The 19,867-nt window shown below is 38.3% G+C and overlaps 1 protein-coding gene across 1 annotated transcript in view; it reads left to right on the plus strand.

The window, feature by feature from the left end:
* The window catches only part of LOC550870, a 195,434-nt gene that overhangs the window by 129,280 nt on the left and 46,287 nt on the right, over positions 1-19,867 (plus strand). The gene's annotated exons all lie outside the window — the stretch shown is intronic.

Consider the following 19,867-nt stretch of genomic DNA (forward strand, 5'->3'; position numbering starts at 1 on the left):
CGTGATTTGGTTGTTGGTCGGATTATTTATGGGATTTGATACACGGTGGAAATATTTTGTTTTGTAATAACGTTTTCTCTATTCTCTTTTATAGAAGGTTGGTGGATGATTTATTTATTTTAAAAGGAAGGGGAGGTGGATCAGCTTGTTTCGAGAAATTTAGAAATAGTATTGAAGAATTAATGGTATTGTAGAAATTGCACGAATTCATTTCTTAAATGTATATTTCATAGAAATGTTAATTTAGATATTTTATTAATTTTAGAATAATTTAAAATTCTTTTTTTATTGTTATACGCAATAATTCATATAATAAAAATTGATCGAACGATTAATTACGTATAAAATTGTGCAAATTGGAAAGTCAGCAAAATTCTAAGTGATTATTATTCCAGAATAAGTTTTTCAAACTTAGTTGATAATCGTAAATCAATCCTTTAATCTTTGTTTATGAAATGATTCTGCAAAATCTTTAATCTCTTTCTAGAATAAAACTACTTTACTATTTCTACGAAAATCATAATTGGGTTTACTATTAACGATAATACGAGGAATATACATCAACAATCGATTGTATCGCTGGTTTATCATCAATGAGTGTTTATCTATCTCGACGACCAGAAGATAGCGAGAGCTAAGAATAATATTTATAATTGTTAATTCAACTATATGCTTTTATCTATTGACTCGGTGAGAGAGATGAAATTTATCTTATTTTTCTTTACTTTGCGTCTGAATTAGTATTATTGAGCAGAAAAAAATTAATATCGGAGAATAAAAATTGTTAAACGTAAAGATCTCGTAATAAAAAATCTGTACGCTTCGATAATTATTTATTGCAAACAATTCTATCCAATATATTTCTTGCATCGACGATAATAAACGAAAATGAAATTTCCTTATTAAAATCTTATAAAATCTTATATCTTATCTTATATTAACTTATAAAATCCAGAAGAACAATTCCAAAAAAAGAAAAATATTAAATATTCGAAAGACACTCGAGGATCTTTGTTAAACGTGAAATTTTTTTTTCAAAAAATCTCTAAACATCTCTTAATACCGAGATACCCCCATTTAGAACCCCTCCGTTTCGTCGAACTTTATTGAATCGTTCTGCCGGTCTTTTGTTTCCGGCACGCGATCTTTCTTCGAGGGGCTGTTGGAACGGACACCGTTACGGGTCCAGTTTAATTTATTTGCCGTCATTATTACGTCGTGATTAAACCGACCGTCTCGATTGTCCGGAGGGGGAGGGATCCCACTCTGCGGGGGGGCGAACGAGGGAGTCTTTCGGTTTAATTAAAAAAACCAGCGATCGCCGGTTTCCAGAAGTCCCTTGGTCATACTCTTTTTTCCACGCGATCCCTTTCGAGGATATTTCCACCAATCGAGTGGAAGGAAGCGTTTTCCTATTCTGACCAATTTGTTTTCATCCACGGGAACAGATCTTAAATTGAGGGAAGGGATGTTTGAACGCTCGTCGTGGGTTTACAGGTGGATGTATTAGGTGTTCATTCGTTATTAGGGAGAATTTAAAACAATATATTTACTATGGAAAATTGTGAATTATAAGATAAATTTGAAACTTTTCATCTATTCGCAAGTTCTTCAAATTTTTCCAAGCTGACAGATTTAGATTTTCATTCATATTTACGAAGCAACGTATATTATTTTACCAAATAAATCTCTGAAACGGAGATTTAAACGTTTTCAGTGAAACAAAAGAGCGTAATTAGAATGAGGTGGGTGGTCACGACTGGCGACAGAAACACGATAATTGGAAAATCGTTGCTCGCTAACGAGTCGCTGTATTTTCCTTTTTTTTTTTTTTTTTTTTCTTTCGAGTTCACACATGTCAGATGGATACAGGAAGGTTCGTTGGAGAAGGAAGGTTCGTTTTGTAGGAGGATACGTATATTTTCATAGCACGTCAAGACGTGAAGAAAGAGAGAGAGAGAGAGAGAGTTTCTAACAAGGTGACCGCAATCTAGCCAGAACAGCACCCAATTAGCGATGACCCGGCTCAATTTCAGTGGCCCTTAAAACTATGAAATTAGTTCTCTCGGACCGAGCACGGTCTTTCCCTTCGAATCACCCTTTTCCATCTCTCGTTTTCTTTCTCTGTTTAACTCTCTCTCTTTACGCTTTCGCGGAAGTTGAAACAATGATGTTGATGATGCTCGGTGAAATAACTTGCTTGTTCGGGACGAAACAAATTTTTGCAGCTGTAAAAACTGTGCGAATTTATAATAGGATATTAAGTAGATGATATTTGCTATTGGAAAAGGATCACACGTTGAAAATTTTGAAATTGTTTAACAGATTATACGATTAAATGAACAAATAAAATTCGTTATTCATCGATTATTAAGGATAAAATTCTTCTTTGAGAAAAGGAAAGTGTATAGTTTATAAATTTTATAATTAATATTATGTATACGAAATGGGAATTAAAGATATTCCAATCAGTATCAGGATAAAAGAGAAATAATAATAAAGGAATAGAAAAATGAATAAAATAAATACACCAACTCTTTCCATTTCTCTTATCACATCTCGACGCGACAAGATAAATAAAATAGCGACATTAAAGCCACTATCCAAGTGCAAAAATCACTTCCACTCTTTTGCTCGCTGTGTAAAGAGATCCCAAGATGAAAGGAGTTGTTGGAACAATCGTTTTGAAGAACTTTTGCAAATGTTGCTGTGAAAATTTTTCGGTATAATGGAAAGACGAAGGAGAATAGGAGAAGAAAAAGAAAAAGAAGATTAACGTGGAGGAGAGATTGTTCCGTACAATTACTTAATTAAATTCATGCATCACGCGGTATTACGGGAGGCACGTTGCGATTTCGCCCTTTGTAACAACCCTTTTGATGCGAAACTCCTGTCCTGATGCTATCTCTAGCCCTCCCCTTCGAAACGGTTACTACGATCCAATTTCTGACTCATTGGTATTGGCCAGGAGATTCTGATAAGGGGTGCACATCGATGACTGATATCGTGGTTCTTCTTTGGGTAAACGGAATCGTTTAATTATATGAATTATTTGAAGAAGATAAGAATTCTATGGTTTCGTGTTATGATTGATGATTTTTATTCTTCGTTCAAAATTATTCTTGGAAAAGGAAATTGTGGAATATTAAAATGATTAATGTAATTAAATTTAAAACTATTATTCATTAATATTTCTTTCTTCTTTTGCTTTTGAATATCTGAAAATATTAAATTTCTAATAAATTCCTTCAAAATAGAAAGCTATCTTTCAAGTTAGTAGCAGAGTCGAGTTATTCAATTTACATACTTTTTTAAACGAAACCATTCGAGATTCCTCTCCAAGATTCCCCTTCTAAATTCTTTCCATCACATATTCTTCCTGAGCTGAAAGGGAAAACGAATTAAAACAACTAAAAGAATTAAAATTCGCACAAGAATTCCAAGAACAATTTTTCCAAGAACGAGATAAAAATCGATAACTCGTGCGATTCATATCTTAATCTGAGAGACGCGCAAATGCGCAAACAAGTCGCATACGTCATACTTAACACCCGGGGGTGGTTTGGATGGGCTGATATTGGGATCCACGCACACCGTCTTCCGCGGTCGTAATACCCTCGAAGCATTTGAATCAATTACCGCCCCGGGGTTCTTAGGCGGCCCCTATCCCACATTACAAACGGGTAGTCCGGCGCAAAGTGAATTAATTAAGTGTCCATAGGTACGAACGAACCGACATTGCCCCCGTTCAACGTCTACGGGATACTCGCGGATCCGTTACGACCCGTTTCGCGATAGGTCTCCGCGTTTATGAACAACCCCGAAGCATCGTATCCCGACCGCTAGTGATGGGATTAAGTACGTCGTAAACAAGATTTGAACGGATATCAAATTCGATAGTTATAACTATTAGATCAACCTGTATAAACAATATCGTTTGTACACTTGATTGCAAAGAATTATTCGTTTTAATTTATATTTTGTTTCAATTCGATTTGATAGAATTGAAATCAAATTAAACCGATGAATTTTTTGGTTGAATGAACAATAATTGATGGACTGCAGAGGAATTTGTTTCGACTCGAATATTGATTAAAGTTTAATACTTATATACGAGAATGCAATTGTTCTGATCTATGCGTACTCGAGCCCATCACCATCAGCCACGACAATCGGTTGATCATATCCGCTTAATTGTTACCGTCGACCCTGTATCACATCGCGAGCCTCGAATCGTCTGGTCGATAACGTCGTTATCGCGGAGCACGCGATTATCCTTGTGCCACGATCCCGCAGGACATCCCCCGCGGGGATGCGAATATGGGGGTGAAGTTTGCGATCGAGATACACTGGATTCTGATCTACACGATACGAGTTACGGGAATTGGTGAAACGAGAGGAAGGAGATAGTCGAATCGGTTGAGGGGGGCGAGTTTTGATCGTTTTCGTTCATTTCGAAGAATTTGGAATTTCGAAGGGTGGTTATTGGGAACGGACCAGGAGTTAAGGAGCAAAGGGAGGGTTGAGCAAACGAGTTTTCATTCTCAATCTTACAACCTATAACCCGACTTTTCAATAAGCAAGCGAGATAAAGAACGAAAAATAAAATCTTCTCAAACAGACAGGTCAAATGCGAAAGCAATATCTCCAGAGTTGTATATTCTATACAGAGAGAGAGGCGAATGCAAATAAGCGTATATATACTCATATATCTTTGGTTATGTGTACAAGAGAGAGACAAACACGTGCCTCCATTTTTTATTATTACATATCTCTGACGATTAAACTTTTCTCCTCGTTCTTCCTTTCGGTTGGATAATAACCTTGACACGAGGAGGAGGGAACTACAACGCGTTATTTACATTTTGTAAATTTTTTTATGGTGAGATCAGACTGGTCTGCTCTCGTTCTCGAAGCCAGAAATCGAATTCGTCGAAGATCTTCCCGACTAATGAACCCGATATTGGCACGCGACAAGCAACAAATAGCCTTGCCGGATAAATAAATTTAGCTGGATGAAGGTTGGATCGTGGCCAGGCTGGTTTGTACACTTCGAAGTCATCGTACTTCGAACTTCCCTCGTAATGATTTATTTTAGAGGCTGTTCCGTATTTTATCTTCCCCGACGAGTGGTTGCAGAAGGGTGATATTGTGTATACACTTCCACGTTCTCTCAGGGAATGGAGATAATCTATTTCTCATAGTTTGATTTTGATGTCTTCGTTTTAATATATATATATATATTCGTTATGGGTTTAGTTTCCAAGTATGATTAAAGTTGTTGGTAAATTTTTTAAGGAAACTAGGATGAGAGATAATTTTCTAAATATTTTTAATAAATTAGTAGACAAGATTTGTATTATTCTTTAATCTTGGTATGCTCTTTTAAAATATGCGCTCTTTAGTTTTGACAAATGTAAATTTCATATCTCTTAAAGCATATACATTTATATAAGCTGTCTTTTTCTATATCTCATATTCTCTCCAACGAGAATAATATTACATACATTCGTATGTAGTTCTTCGTTCCATTTCTTGCATTATCGAATTATCATTTTTATCTCATAAATCATAACTACTAAAAGTAAGTGCATTAAAGCGTATCTCGTTTCTTCTTTTGGGATCTCTTTTGATACCAAGCTTTTCTGTCTTTTCATCGAATTATATTCGCATTCTTTTATTTTACATATGCACATGTAATACGTGCACTTTTAATCCTATAAACTTAACAAGTATAATCCTTCAAGATTATAAAAGAACGTTCATCTCATTATTTCTATTTTTAATTTTTCATCGTAGAAAAATTTACTACTTTTCACAAAATCACATTGTTCCTTGAAATAATATTTTCCACATATTAAAGAAAAACTATTATTTATTTATAACATTCCATAAAATTTCTTTCCTTTTTAACTTTCAAACACAACTTGATTAATTCTACAATAATTGACGCGTACGTTTTAACCTTTAACAAATTAAAATATAAAAATATATTTATCATTTTGTTAAAATAAAAAAATCCTCCTTTAGGGGGAGCATCCCAGAGCAGCGGTTAACCTGTCCTGTGCAAACAGTTCCCTTTCACTCGCCAAACTCATTAGATCATCGTTACGATCTCCACGAATCCGACGACTTTCGCGTAATTTACGCACTCTCCAATTATTATCCAGCGAGCTACCCTCCCCTTGTTCCCACGTAACATCGTCACGGATGATGCACCCTTGCGAAAACGGGAGGAGGAAGTTGCCTTTCATCGAAATCGGCTTTGCACGGTTTAATCCGCGCTCGGCTTGCCTTTGCAGCAATGATTTAGTCGGTGGGAACGATTCTCGCGTTAAAGGATAATGCGCCATATGGCCAGGTTTCTGCGATCCGTGGTCACTGTCAAGGTCCGCCATTGTCTGGATGAGGGAGAATAGAGCTTTTAGCGAAAAAGTGATCGATCGATGTATCTTTAAAATCTTTAAAATCTTGTGGATGTTATATTAACTGCAAACTTTTGCTCTCTCTCTTAATACTAAATTAAAATTATATTAAATATTTATAATCCTTATTTTAAACTATATTTACAATAATTTCTTTAAGAAAATTATTCTAAAGAAATTTGGGTCTAAGAATTACTTATCGAATACTCGTCATTTCAAATATAACAACACTTCAATAACATAATAATATATCACAATAATAACATCGTAATAACACTATAATAACATTTCAAATATAATAACACGGAATTAATTGATCCTTCGATACGATGGATAATATCAACAAAGCGTATCCGTGCGTGTAAACACGTATCGAAACAGTCGAACAGTCCTCGGCCGACAATTGAATTATTAGGAGGATACGCGGTCTCTCGCGCGGCAGATTAAATCGAGTGCGAGTAGCTGCATTCTGCGGGCCGATAAGCGTTAAAGGGGGGGGCCGTGATCGGAGCAGGGACAACTGGAGTCCAGAATCGGTCCAAAAGGGAACCGGCGCCATTGCGGGGAACCGCACTCCCGGTGTTAGGCAGCTCGTGTTGCGGCCGCGTTTCGAAAAGTTTGAGGGTGGAGGGGTGTGGCGTTTCGTCGTTAGGGTGATGGGATCCGTGTCGCTGCGGATTTGTACGTCAAAATTTATCGCTCGTGCCACGTGGCACGTCTCGTTAATTATGCACGTATGCGAGCGTGATACGCGGCGATCCTGGAAAAGCCCCGGTAACAAGCTTGACGCTTGCCAACCTGGCTCGAGCAAGTCTGGGAATCAATGCACGGATTCACGTCCCATTTTGATGAGATTCCGTTTCATCAGGGAGTCTCGACCTCTCTCTCTCTCTCTCTCGCGCTTCCTCTCTGCTCTTCGTGATGATCGTAACGCGATCCGCGTAACGATATGCGTGCGCGTATGAAAGTTAATGAGTCGAACGAGGAAGAGTTTCATAGGTCCATTAACATCGACGTGGTTGGTGATTAATTTTTTGTGGAAGGGTTGGAAGAGGGTAGGGTCCAAGTTTAGAGATTGTGGGATGGTAGGTGAACGAAGAAATTTTGTTTTATTTTGTGACAGGGTTTGTTTCAGATTTTGTTAGTTAGTTGATGATGATTTTGATTAAGATTTTTTGTTATAAAGAGTATAGCTTGTTAAATATTTTTCATTGGCATGTGATTTTTATTGTTTAGTAATTATTGGTTACAGTTACTTTGGAAAATCATTGGTATCAATTAATTATTTATAGAATAAGGAAGATTAAGATGGTAATTGAAAAGAGAGAGAGTGAAAGTAATCGATTAAAAGTTTGAAAGATTTTTAAATTTTGAGGAATTAAAAAAATGATTGTTAAGATTCGGTAAATTTTTGAAGGAAGCGAACGAATAATATTTATGATTTTAAAAAAAGAAATGGAGTAGTAAGAAACACGTTTTCATGGGGGGGATGCGTCACCTGCAGCTGCTTCGAGCATTTCCTCTATCCGGAGCTTTAAAAATACCACTCGTTTGCCCGTAATCCTTATGAAAGCCCCGTAATTTCGTAGCCTCGAACTTCACGTTTGGCCACGACCATTCGTCATACTTACCGATCCCAAATTGGTCTTGTACAACAGGACGGGATAGAAAATATCACCGTAATCCCCACAGATTCGTGAACATTTTTTTCGTGAATGCATCCATGAGCTTTACAAATAATATCTCCATCCATTCCTGATATCCGAGCCGTTTATTTGTTTACCAATACGTCACACATTTATACAAATAGAATTTGTATCGCTTGTATCATTTCAATCTTATACGTATTCTTTCATCCTCAAAAATTTTCAAAAATTCTCAAATCTTAATTCGTATCTCAACTTCGACGCATTCTCCCCCCAAAAAATCTTGATTAATTCTTCACAAATATCACGAAATCGATTATAAATTAAAAATTCAACGAGCTGACTTCATTCTTTATCTTTCCAATGGGATGGAATCGACAGAAAAGTATCGGCAAGGCTAGACGTATCGAAAATTCAATCGAGCTCCCCTCGAGCTGTCGTATTGCGAGTGGCAGGGCGCGTCGAATGATTTTTCGGTAAACCCAGCTCTCTGGACGTGTCATTCTGGTAATTAGAATCGTACGGGCGCAAATGTACGCGTGTTTCTACGGGAAGCAAATCGTCCAGGGTCTTTAACCCACCCCCTCCAGAGTAGAGAGAGGCACACGCCACAACATTGGCGAATTAATTAACGAGTCCGCCGTATTAATGATGTAACGTCAGGATTTACAGCGCATTCGGCACCGAGGGGATCGATTTCCCTCTTTCTCCTCCTCTTTCCTTCCCTCTCTCTCTTCGTTCTCGTTTCAGTTAGAGGAAGAATCGGGATTCGAAATTGCGATGCATTGTCGTGTTAAGATTTCGTGTTAGCCCGCGGTGATACAATGGCGAGGTGTAATGGCGTCGAATAAGTCCACTGGGTGGCTGGTGACTAATGCCGGTTGATGCATGGCACCGTTTCCGCTTGGTATAATAATCTCTCGCGGATGAAATGTATAATTACTTTGGAAAAATGGATCCTCCCCCTCCTCCCTTCCCTCTCCTTGGCCGAGGAAAAAGATCTCGTTTGTTTCGGAATAACGAGATTAATTTCGCCCTCTTGAATGCTTCCGTCAGCGAGAAAGGGAGGATGGAATTCTCGGTTATTTATAAATGTTTTAATTCGTGGAACGGGGTGTATTCTTTTTTTGTTTAATTATTTCGTTGGAGTTTTTTGCATGTTATGGAAATATCTCGATCGCCTTGAAATTTTATATTTCGTCGCCGATTTATTTCATTTATTATTTCATTTTATTTTTCACAACAATTAAGATTGATTATAGAATGAAATGATAAACGAGATAAAAGGGGAAAAGTTTTATAAAGTGAATGGAATCATTATTTATTTGATGCGGAATCTCTTATCATTTTCTCTTTCATTATAAACAATTCGAATACTCGAACGAATGATTATACATAAATGAATAACCAAAAAAAAAAGAAACAAAAAATTAAATACTTCGTATTTAATATGGAATACCAGGAAAACGTATCATTTTCATAAATTACTCTCTCGCATCCGTGTCACATCTGATGCCAAATCTAATCCATCGATCTAATCTCATTACACTCATCCATATATTCCTCATAGCCCCAAACCCTCCATTAAATATCGTGCCGATTCCAGTCACATTTCACTCCCCACACTCATCCATCCATCCATTCATCCATTCACAATCGTCCCAAGATCAACAACGGGCAAGCATATTCTTCAATCCGCTTTCAATCCACAATTTTAAAGGGGTTTGGCGAGCGGTAATTAGCAATCTCTTCCCCTCCCTTCTCCCCGTGCGTGACGAGAGACACGTCAAAATGCATAGCTCTGCATTAAACGTGCCGCGAGTTATTAACGACGTTTGGCTTCCTCGATCCGAAACGATCCTCCCCGGAGGAGGCGAAGGGGTTGGCGTTCGTGTTCGTGTTCGACGAACTGCGAACCAACGATAACGCGAGCGGGCCACCTGCGTCTCGCACGACTTCGCAGAAGTCGGCGACGACGTTTGGGTTTGAGGGAGGGGAGGGGACGACCCTTTTAAGTGGCGACAAAGGTACCGGGCGTTCCGCCACCCTTACGTAATATCTTGCCGCTAGTCGGATCACCCACTGCCTTTTTCTCCCCCTCTCCTTGTCAATCCCTCTTCTCTCTCTCTCTCTTTCTCTCTCTTTTGTTCCTTTCTCTGTCTCTTCGGCCCCCGTAGGCTTTTTGTTTCTTCGCCGAAGGATATTTTCAAGGGTTCAGTGCGCGTTAATGGACGATTTAGCGAGCCTGACCGAGGAGGGAGGTGAGAGAGAGAGGGGGTAAGAAGGAAGGGTAGGGGAAATACTTGTCCTTTTTCGCGGATTTTTGTCGTGTTCGTTCGTGCGAGAGAGAGAGAGAGAGAAGGGTTATCGTTAATACCTTGGGAGGTTAGATTGATGGGGAGGATGGGTGATGGCCGGTGAACGAGTTTGCATGAAAGGTGTATGAAAGGGTGTGTGAGGAGGGGAGGGAAAAAGGGGGAGATTGTTGGATAAAAAGGGAAACGAGTGGGGTGATTACGCTTAGACCCTTTAATGGATTCATTAGGCGAATTACTCGAAAATGTAGGCGTATTTGAAATAAGGATATTCTGTGCGAATAAATTAAATGCGAATATATACAATTTTCCATCTATTCTTTGTATGTTAGAAAATCAAAAAATGTCAGATGTAATTGAATTATTGAAAATTTCATCATTGACGAACGTTCATCAAATTTATACAAACGCATTGAATCATCGAACAGAACGAAAGAATTGGCAGAAAAAGGAAAATACATTCAATTCTCTATCTCTTTCATTTAGAAAAGAAACCTGTCCAAACTTTCCCCACGATTTCACGCTTGTGTTATATCGGTCCATTGATCTCCTCCTGTTTCGTTCGAAAAAGCACGCGGATATATTCGAGCGGATTCGCAGCTGATCGTGACGAGAAACGAAATATCGGGAGGGGGATGGATTTTAATAAACCGGAAGCTTATTGTGCCCAAGGTTCGGTTTTCTCTGTCTACAGAGAGGCTTCCATCAGCGAGAGGAAGAGGGATGAGTGGCGCTGGTCCTCTCTGCTCGACCGCGACACCGAAGAGGACAGCAGCCATGTCGAGTTAGGGGTGGTGGGTGGATGGAGAACGTGGGCGGAAAGAACTCAAACCCTGGGGGTTGCATTGTTGCAGCGGCGGTGATTACGACTGGCAAGCGAACTCCTTCCACTCTTTTTCCTTCTTCTTTTCCTTCCCCCCCTCCTTTTTTGTACCAAGTTCACCGAGTGGTTCCGCCCTGGTCGAGATGCCCTCAAGGTCCCGCGTCTTGTTATCACCCTGGCCTCGCGTCTCCTCTTTAAGTATCGTGCCTTTTCCTACGATCTGGTTGATTGCGTCGTTAAAGTCGAGGTCGTAGTGGCCATTGCTCGCCACTTCCTCTCTCTTTTTTTTTAGGGGGATGTTTTGTCCTCCCTCTCCCCCTTGACGCGCGATTTCTCGCTGTCTCAAAAGCTCCACGTCCAAACGAGAGATATTTGATGCTCTCGCGGAGGAGCTTCTTAGGAGATTGTTCGAGGTTGTTTCGCATCTTTTTTAAGATTTGTTTGGCAGATTGGTGGTATTGTTTTTCTTGGATTTTTCGAAAGAGCGAGGATTCATTGACGAGATTTCCTCGGATTTTTGTTCGAAGATTTATTTATTTTAGATTGGTATTTACGTTTTCGAAAATCTAATATTACAAAATTCATATTCATATAAATTCTTTTATTAAGTAAGATACAGTTGATTCACGATAAAAGATGCTGTACAATTTTTGTCTTTCCTATTACAATTAATTACGGAACGTAAATATCAAACAGAAACAAAATTGATTTCTCTTAGATCTACGTCTCGTTATTATTATCACGACTTTGATACAACTTCGATTTTCGTGGAGGAAGGGAAGGCTTCTATTGAGCTCAGTTTAACGAGAAACAAGGGTGAACGTCGTGCGGCCAGAGATCTTTGAGACAGTGTCTCCCAATATTTTTTGAAATGATCTTTTCACAATTGTACATAAAAAATATGTACAATTTCAATAACTTTCATTACATTCTTCATTCCCCTATAAATACATCGAAAGTATCGAATATTTCCATTCTCCATCTTACGAAATTACAAATTTAAATTCGCGCCAAACTTTTCTATCCACTTCATCCTCCCTCCAAGCGTTTCACGTACACACGTTCAACGTTTATTGCGCGACAATAATCCAAACAAATCAAGTTGGAAAGTGACGCACGAGTTGAGAAATACTGCCGCTCTAAGACGACTTAGGAGGCAAGACTCTTAGACACGGTGGCCACGACAGGAAGCGTGGATGTCTTCCTTGGAAAATTCAGCCTTCGGTATATACAAGAGGGTAGCGGAGGGAGGGGAGGGCGGCCCGAAGGAGGAACTTCTAAAATCAATTAGCAGCCCCTTAGGCGATGGGGGTTCCGTTCCAGCGACTGTGGAAGGACCCTTTCCATCATAGGGTAAGGGGTGATAAGGAGGGGTCGACGTTTATCCCAATAGAGAAACCGGTGGAACAATCACGCCCGTTTCTATGAGTATCTACACGGGATGGATGCGAGTGGGAGCTACTACCTGCAGGGGTTGCAACGCCACGGTTCAACCCTTCCGCGCGGACAGCAACGTTCCTCGCTCCTGGCTGCTCAGATTATAGCGAGAAACCATCGAAGGTAATAGACGCTCTCATTGGTTAAACATCCAAGCGCGAGATCTCTGAAAGAGATTTTTTTAACATCAGCTTGGAAGATGTTACATAAAGGAGAATAATAATCGGATGAAAAGCGAATTAGAGACTTAACCATGGAAGTTAAAGATAATTATTATAAGAAAGTTAGAATAAAATTTAGAATTTTGGAGATATATTGATTGGAGAGTGTGGAAAATAATTGTTTAAATAAATTGTATGGATAAGAAGAAGACACTTTGGAAATGTTTGAGTGAAGGGTTTGATGAATCTTTCCATGATAAATTATTATTAATTTTATAAATCTGAGGAAATTAAAATACCGTGGATCTTCCATCTTATCTTTTTAAATTAATTCCAATGAAAGTACGCAAAATTAAATTCATCCACAAGATCTTTAACCCAGTATTGCGATGGATGGTTACATTGCTCGTTCCCCTCGACCAAAAAGCAAACGGAAGTTTGGCCAAAAAATTCATATTCGTACAACGATTCTTCCCGGTTGGAAAAAGTTAATTATTTCCCCCAGTCGAGAGCAATCTCCACACTCATCCCACGCATTCATCGTTGGGAATTCGTGTATCCCATTTTGAGGAGCGTTTAAACTTTTACCTGGTAGGGATGTTTCCACGGGGGTGGAGCTTAAGCCTCGCCAACTTTAACGATCCCCCTGTAATTCGTCCACCTGGAGTTGGAAGTCCAACCATGGATGGATGGAGACACACTTCAACGGACGACACGCAATGCTCGGGGATCATTTCTGCCGAAGTTTCTCAAGATCTTAGGGTAGCCTAGAGGTTAGGTCCTAACATTCGTATAATTGAGCGTCCTGTCCTTTCGATGGTTCTTCATCCCTTTGGAAATGTGGTGGTTGAAGAGTGCTTGGCTATTCTTGGCTGACTTTGTTTCGAAAGTTTCGAAGACTTTTGGGACGGAAAAGAGAAGAGAGAATTTAATGTTTAATAGTTATTATCGATCGTTAAACTTGAATCGACGAACTTTGAAAATTATACAATTATTACGATGGAACGATTTACAAATGCAAGTGTAAATAAATTAAAGAATATATATATTATTATATACTCGAGAAAAGAATGAACCAAGTTCATTGTATCAAGTGATAACAATAGAAAGATAATAAACTATACAAAAATAGATTGAAAAACAAAGGTATGTACATCATGTAAGATCATCATCTTGTCTTATGTTAACATATGATAGCATAATTAACATTATGCTTTCAAAACAAAAACATTCATCAAACTCCAAAACAAGAAGAGCAAAGAGCACGGTTATACATCATCCGAAAACCTATTTGCCATAGTACAATGAGTGAAATTGGTGGTGATTAAATAGAGGCGCAATATTCACGAGCGTTCTTTCATCTCCTCGAGGATGGTGGGGCTCGTTAAAGAACCTTTGTCGGGGAGGGATCTGAGAAGAGTAGGAAACCGTGGCAAGAAAGACCGGTTGGATCTAAAGATACCGGCCGATTAGAGGCCGTTCTGACAACCCCTAGTCCAGCTTCTTATTGCATAGACCCGTTTCCACTCGTTCTGCAGGAGGTTGCCGGAGTCTCTCTCTTCCCGTAGAGACTTTGAGAGGCGAGTTTCTCTCTTTGAAGAGACCCTCGGTGACCCCTGGTTCGAGACGCGACAAAAAGGTCTGTGGTGGCCCTTCGGTGGCACATTTCTGTCCGATTGGAAGGAAGGACCAAAAGGACCGAGGGAAGGACACGCGAATCCGTTTAAATGAAGACGAAGGGGGGCCGCGCTTTCGTGAAATCATGGAATTTCTTAGCTTCTTCTGCTATTTCTTTTACTTCTTCTTTCCCTTTTATCGATGTTCGATGGCATTTCGATTCCGTCTTGGATTGACTTCAGTTCGGTTTCGATTAACTCGTGTTTGTTTTTTTTCTTTTGGTGAAGTTTTTCCTTGATTATTGGTGGAAGGAATATATCAATTTAGGGGTTTTTAGTTACATGTAGAAATAGAGAAAATAGTGACACAAGTTTTCGATTAGAAATAAATTCGTAATTGTTAATTCATCTTGAACAAGTTCTTAATCAAAAGTTTCATAGAGTGAATTTAGAAGCTAGAATATGAATAAAAACGAAAGCAAAATATCTTGGGAGGATATAAAGGAAGTTTTCGAACAAGTTTCGAAACCATAAACCGCTAGAAAAAAGTTTAAGATAAACTGAAATAAATCTTACACACTATTACTTTCGACAAACTTGTGACATTATTTCAATTTTAGAAGAATATTACATCCTCCACCTCGTTCGATAAACCTGTCAAGGAGAAAAAAAGGAGAACTCACTCGAAACTCGTAAACTTTCCCAAACTCGTACAGTCATCTCAATTTTGAGGAACGTTATTTCACGTAACTCGATGAAACACGTAACTCCAGGAAGATAAACTTTTCTAAATTCGCGTATAGTCATCCTTCTTCTTCCCTCCCATACATTATCAACCCCCACACTTTCCACGCGTTCCAATGCTGTTATAACTCCATCTCTGTCACGCAGGGGTTAAAAGCGATCGGGGATAATTTTTCAACTCTTCCAGTCTCGGTGAAACGTCACCCACGGGGCCAACTAATATAACGCAGAAACGAACGAAGAAAAACGAGTCGAAGGCGACTCCCGAATCGAATTGAAGGGTGGCCACGTGGTTCTGGTGAAACGATGTTGAATGAGCTGGTAGGGCAAGCTGTCTGGCAACTGGCCCTTCACCTCGTGAAACTTTAACGCGTTTACCGTGTACCTCGAGGCCGATATATCTACGCTCGCGAGATGAACATCTTCCGAAAGAAAGAGAGATCTCGAATTTGGGATCTTTCACTCGTCATCGATCATTATTAACTTCGCTCTCCTAGCTACTTATTTCTCGTTTCGCTCGCGACAGGATTCGTTAGGGAACATTGGGCGTGGAAAAAGGGTAAGAATCGTTTCTTTTTGGTCTTTTTTGCTGGTAAAAATAGTTGGAAATAGTTTCTTTGATAAAGGTTTCTTGCATATTCGTAAATTTCAGAACGAATTTGTGTTGGAAAATAAGCATATTCGTATAGGGGATAAAAGCGGATTATGATTGATTATCCTGAATATGGATGTTAATTATCGAAGGAAAATGAGAGAGAGATGAATAATGTTGATGATAAGTGATGAATATTCATATTGTTTGAAATATTATTATTCTTTGTTATTTCGAGGTGTGATGATTAAACGAGTTACCAGAGAAATCAATATATTCATATGGGAAAAGAACTTAGCATTACGGTCACATAACGAATACTTTTCCTCCGCACAGTTTACGTACCTCGATTCAAATGCAAATTAGCCCATGAGCTGCTAAATTTACAGTTTACTAACGAGCATTTAGGGATTCTGTGCAGGTTTCACCATCAAGACCCTTAGCTATTCAAGTTTCAACCCTTCCAAGTTAGGGGTTAATTGTGTCATCGCGATCGATCTGTTTGCGTGATTCGTCTGTTTCTAAACTCTCCGATTAAACATACTGACACGTCATCTATTATCAATCTTTTCACACACGTTTTATCGTAATTAAAATTAATATCTTTAATGTTAAAGCGATAACTCTTTTTTTTTTAATTTCTTAATTAGAATTATTAAGAAATTGTTGCACAGTATATCATAAAAATCTTTTCACAAAAGCATCACTCGTTTCTGTTGATCACAATCTGTAATAAGAATTAAATATTCAAAATTTCCAAATTTCCTTGTCGTTAATCGTATTCTTATATTCCTTCTTGTAAAAAGAAAATTCTTAATTCATTCGAGATGAATTAAAAACATTATAAATTGCAACATATAAAAAAAAAAGAAAGAAAAAATAGAAAAGTAGTGTCTGACGCTGAAGAATTATGGTTGCAGGTTTAGCAGAATGTTTTATAGCTTCTGTCTAGCGACATTTAGCCCGGTAAATAGCTTAGAGCATTTCACCGTCTCATGGAACACGTTCTCCGCATAGTTAGATAGAGGAATGGAATCATCCCTTCCCTCGTTTTATCATAGTTTCGAACTCTTGGATTATTTCGTGTGATTTATGTTTGAAATATTAATTATGCCAACCCCCCACAGTTCGACTATATTCGATATTCCTACATTTTTCTATCTTAAGTATTTATTAGGATATGTATTTTTTAAAATTGGATCGATTTAAAATATTTAACACGTGTAATTGATATATTGCAAAATTTAAAATTTATCCAATATTTTCCATCGCGTGTTTTATGCAAAAAAATTAACTTATAATCCGATTAGATTATTTTAAATCGATTTTGATATCTTATCTTCTGATACTTTTACGAGTGTGCTTTACTTAGAACCGCAATTTCTCAATTTTATCAGTATTTTTATTTAAATTCGTTCGTAGTATGCAATGAAAATATATATTTGAATGAAAATTCGGAGCAATAATGGTGCAGAAAGAGCGATAATCTCGGATCGATCGTAGTTTTTAGATTTGCGAGAAGCGAAAATAGTTGTTCCAGCTAATCTACTATCACGAATTCGAGGGAAAATTACCGCTCATACACAACGTGCCTAACGATAAGTCATATCGTTCGACGATTCGTGTGTAGCAGGGGCGGGGGTGAACGCGAGTGACCAGTTCGAAAGTCGTAGGCAAATGGCGCGGGGGTGGCCCGTTTCCCGGGGGCAAATTTCCGATTTATTCAAGCCCGCTCCCGAATACTTGGGAGCCCATAAAGAGAATGAATGGGATTGTGGCGGTTGCAGCAATGCTTAGGGCTGCTTTAGGGGTTCATGAAATACGCGCTCGCTACCCTCTTTAGGCCGTTCTCTTTCTCTCGATCTCCTTTCACCTTTGTCCCTCTCTCTCTCTCTCTCTTTCTCTTTAACCAAAACTTTCCAAAAACTATTCCATCAATCCATTTTATCATCTCTTGCCTTCTTCTGTGTTATTACAATTGTATGTAATATAATATTTTGCTTCTATTAATTCACGAAAAGAGATATGAATGGTACATTTTTTTTAAGATTGTTTCATAAAAATTATTATAGGTATTATATTATTATTGGTCAAATTACTTTAAACTTTCTTTATTTGTAATAATATAAAGATATAACTATTTATTAGTTTCTTTGATTCTCGATTCATCCTTCAATTAAAATAAAATAGATTTCAAATTAATTTTGTTAAACAGAACACTGTATTTGTCTTATTCATACTAACTTTTCAATTTTCTAATCAATTTCGAGTCACTAATATTAATATTATTAATTATTGAATCATTCCATAAAGGAAATCATCTTCCAACGTAACAGGAGATAATAACTTCACAAGAAAGTTTTCTCCAAAAAACAATCTACCTACGATAATTTCTTGTAACAATCTTATAAATTGAAAGAACGTTTCACAAATTAAAAAAATCTCCTCTCCTTTCGAATACTTTTTTTCCGTCTCTCATAACATTGAAAACAAATACCCTACACCTACATCTTTATCGAATCCTCCTCGGTTCCCGGTTCGTTTAACTCTCGGTCCACCCTCGCTCCCCTTCCCCGAATCGAAACTCTTCGCTCTCCGCGGGGTGGCCAGCCGATATTACCATGAATTTACATAGCCTCGCTCCGAACTCGAAACATATTGCGCCGCTTTGATTTATACGAAACATTTGCTAAATATTCCCGCTTAATCTCGGCTAGGCGGAATGCGAATGCGTCGAACAACGTCAGCACCGCGGTATTTCCTTCGACGAAAATCTGAGCGAGGGATCCGTACGAAAAAAAGGCCCTCGAGGGGGATCGCGATTTTACCCTCGCACGCGCGTCTTTTCTCTCTCTCTCTCTCTTTCTTTCTTTTTTTTTTCTCTCGATGAACGGAATTAACACTCGTATATTGGCTCGTACAGCAAAGGGAGCAGAACTTTGAAGAGGGAGCCGATTTTACCTTTTCTCCTTTTTTCCCTTCTTTGTTGGGCTTTGAATGGAATCATAAAACGTGGTAGGTTGTCGAGTAATTTGTTTATTTATTTTTTCTCTTTTTAGTTTGATCGAGATAATTTTCTTTGATTCAACGATAACTATATGGGAGTATTAAATGATTGTCAGTGATGATATAATTGCGTGATAAAAGATATAAGTAAATCTTTATCAAGTTACTGTAAAAAGAAAACAGGAGAAATCGAGATGGAAGAAGGGTAAGATACGTTGAATTCGTGTCTCGGATAAATTGGTAAGGGAGGAAGTAAAATATGAAAATGGAATCCGGAAACGTTGGAGAGAGAGAGAGTAAACTTCTCCCTGGTGAATATTGCGCGTGGGAAAGATGGCGCGATGTATCTTGCTATATCACGCTACCGTCTTCCCAAACAGCGATAATTTGAAACGGTACCCTTTGGCTGCAGGCTATTTGGCGGTTTTCTCCAGATTCCAATCCCCGTACCATGATACCATGATGGTCAGTCGGCCTAGTTCTATTTGGCTTCCTCCGTAGAAAGGGAAGTGTTTCTGTTCTGTATAGGGAGTTTAATACTTAACCTCGAAGCCGGCTAAGTTTATAAAACAGTATATACGCCGTTTACCATCATTTTCGCGATTTAAAAAGGATTTGTTTCTCTAGGAGAAAATTAACACTATTGTGTAATTCTTTAGAGAAGAATTTAGATTAAATTGGAATGAGAGGAAATATTTAATTTGTATCGAAATTTTATCAATTTACCTAATAAGTAGGGAAATTGAAATATTTTTTCATAAATATTTGTTTCACAACAATACACGTTAAAAATATTATTTCAAAGAAGCAATAAATATATATACATATATCTTCATCATTTTCAAATATAATAAATCGCTCTATGATAATTCACGAAACATCTCTATCCTAGCATTTGATTCTCTCTCGAAAAAAATCCGCGAAAGAGAAGCGGAACAGAGAAAAAAGAGAAACACTCGAAAATAAATCCCTCGCTCCCAACTTGCTCGCTAAGCAATCGACGATCGTCGATCATTAAACGCCTCTCGACTTTTCCGTTCGTGTCTTCTTCACCCTTCCGATCATACTTCCCCCGAAACGACGCCAGATACCACCCTCTGTC

This window comes from Apis mellifera, linkage group LG6 (genome assembly GCF_003254395.2).
Source record: "Apis mellifera strain DH4 linkage group LG6, Amel_HAv3.1, whole genome shotgun sequence".
In the NCBI taxonomy this organism is placed as follows: Eukaryota; Metazoa; Arthropoda; class Insecta; order Hymenoptera; family Apidae; genus Apis; species Apis mellifera.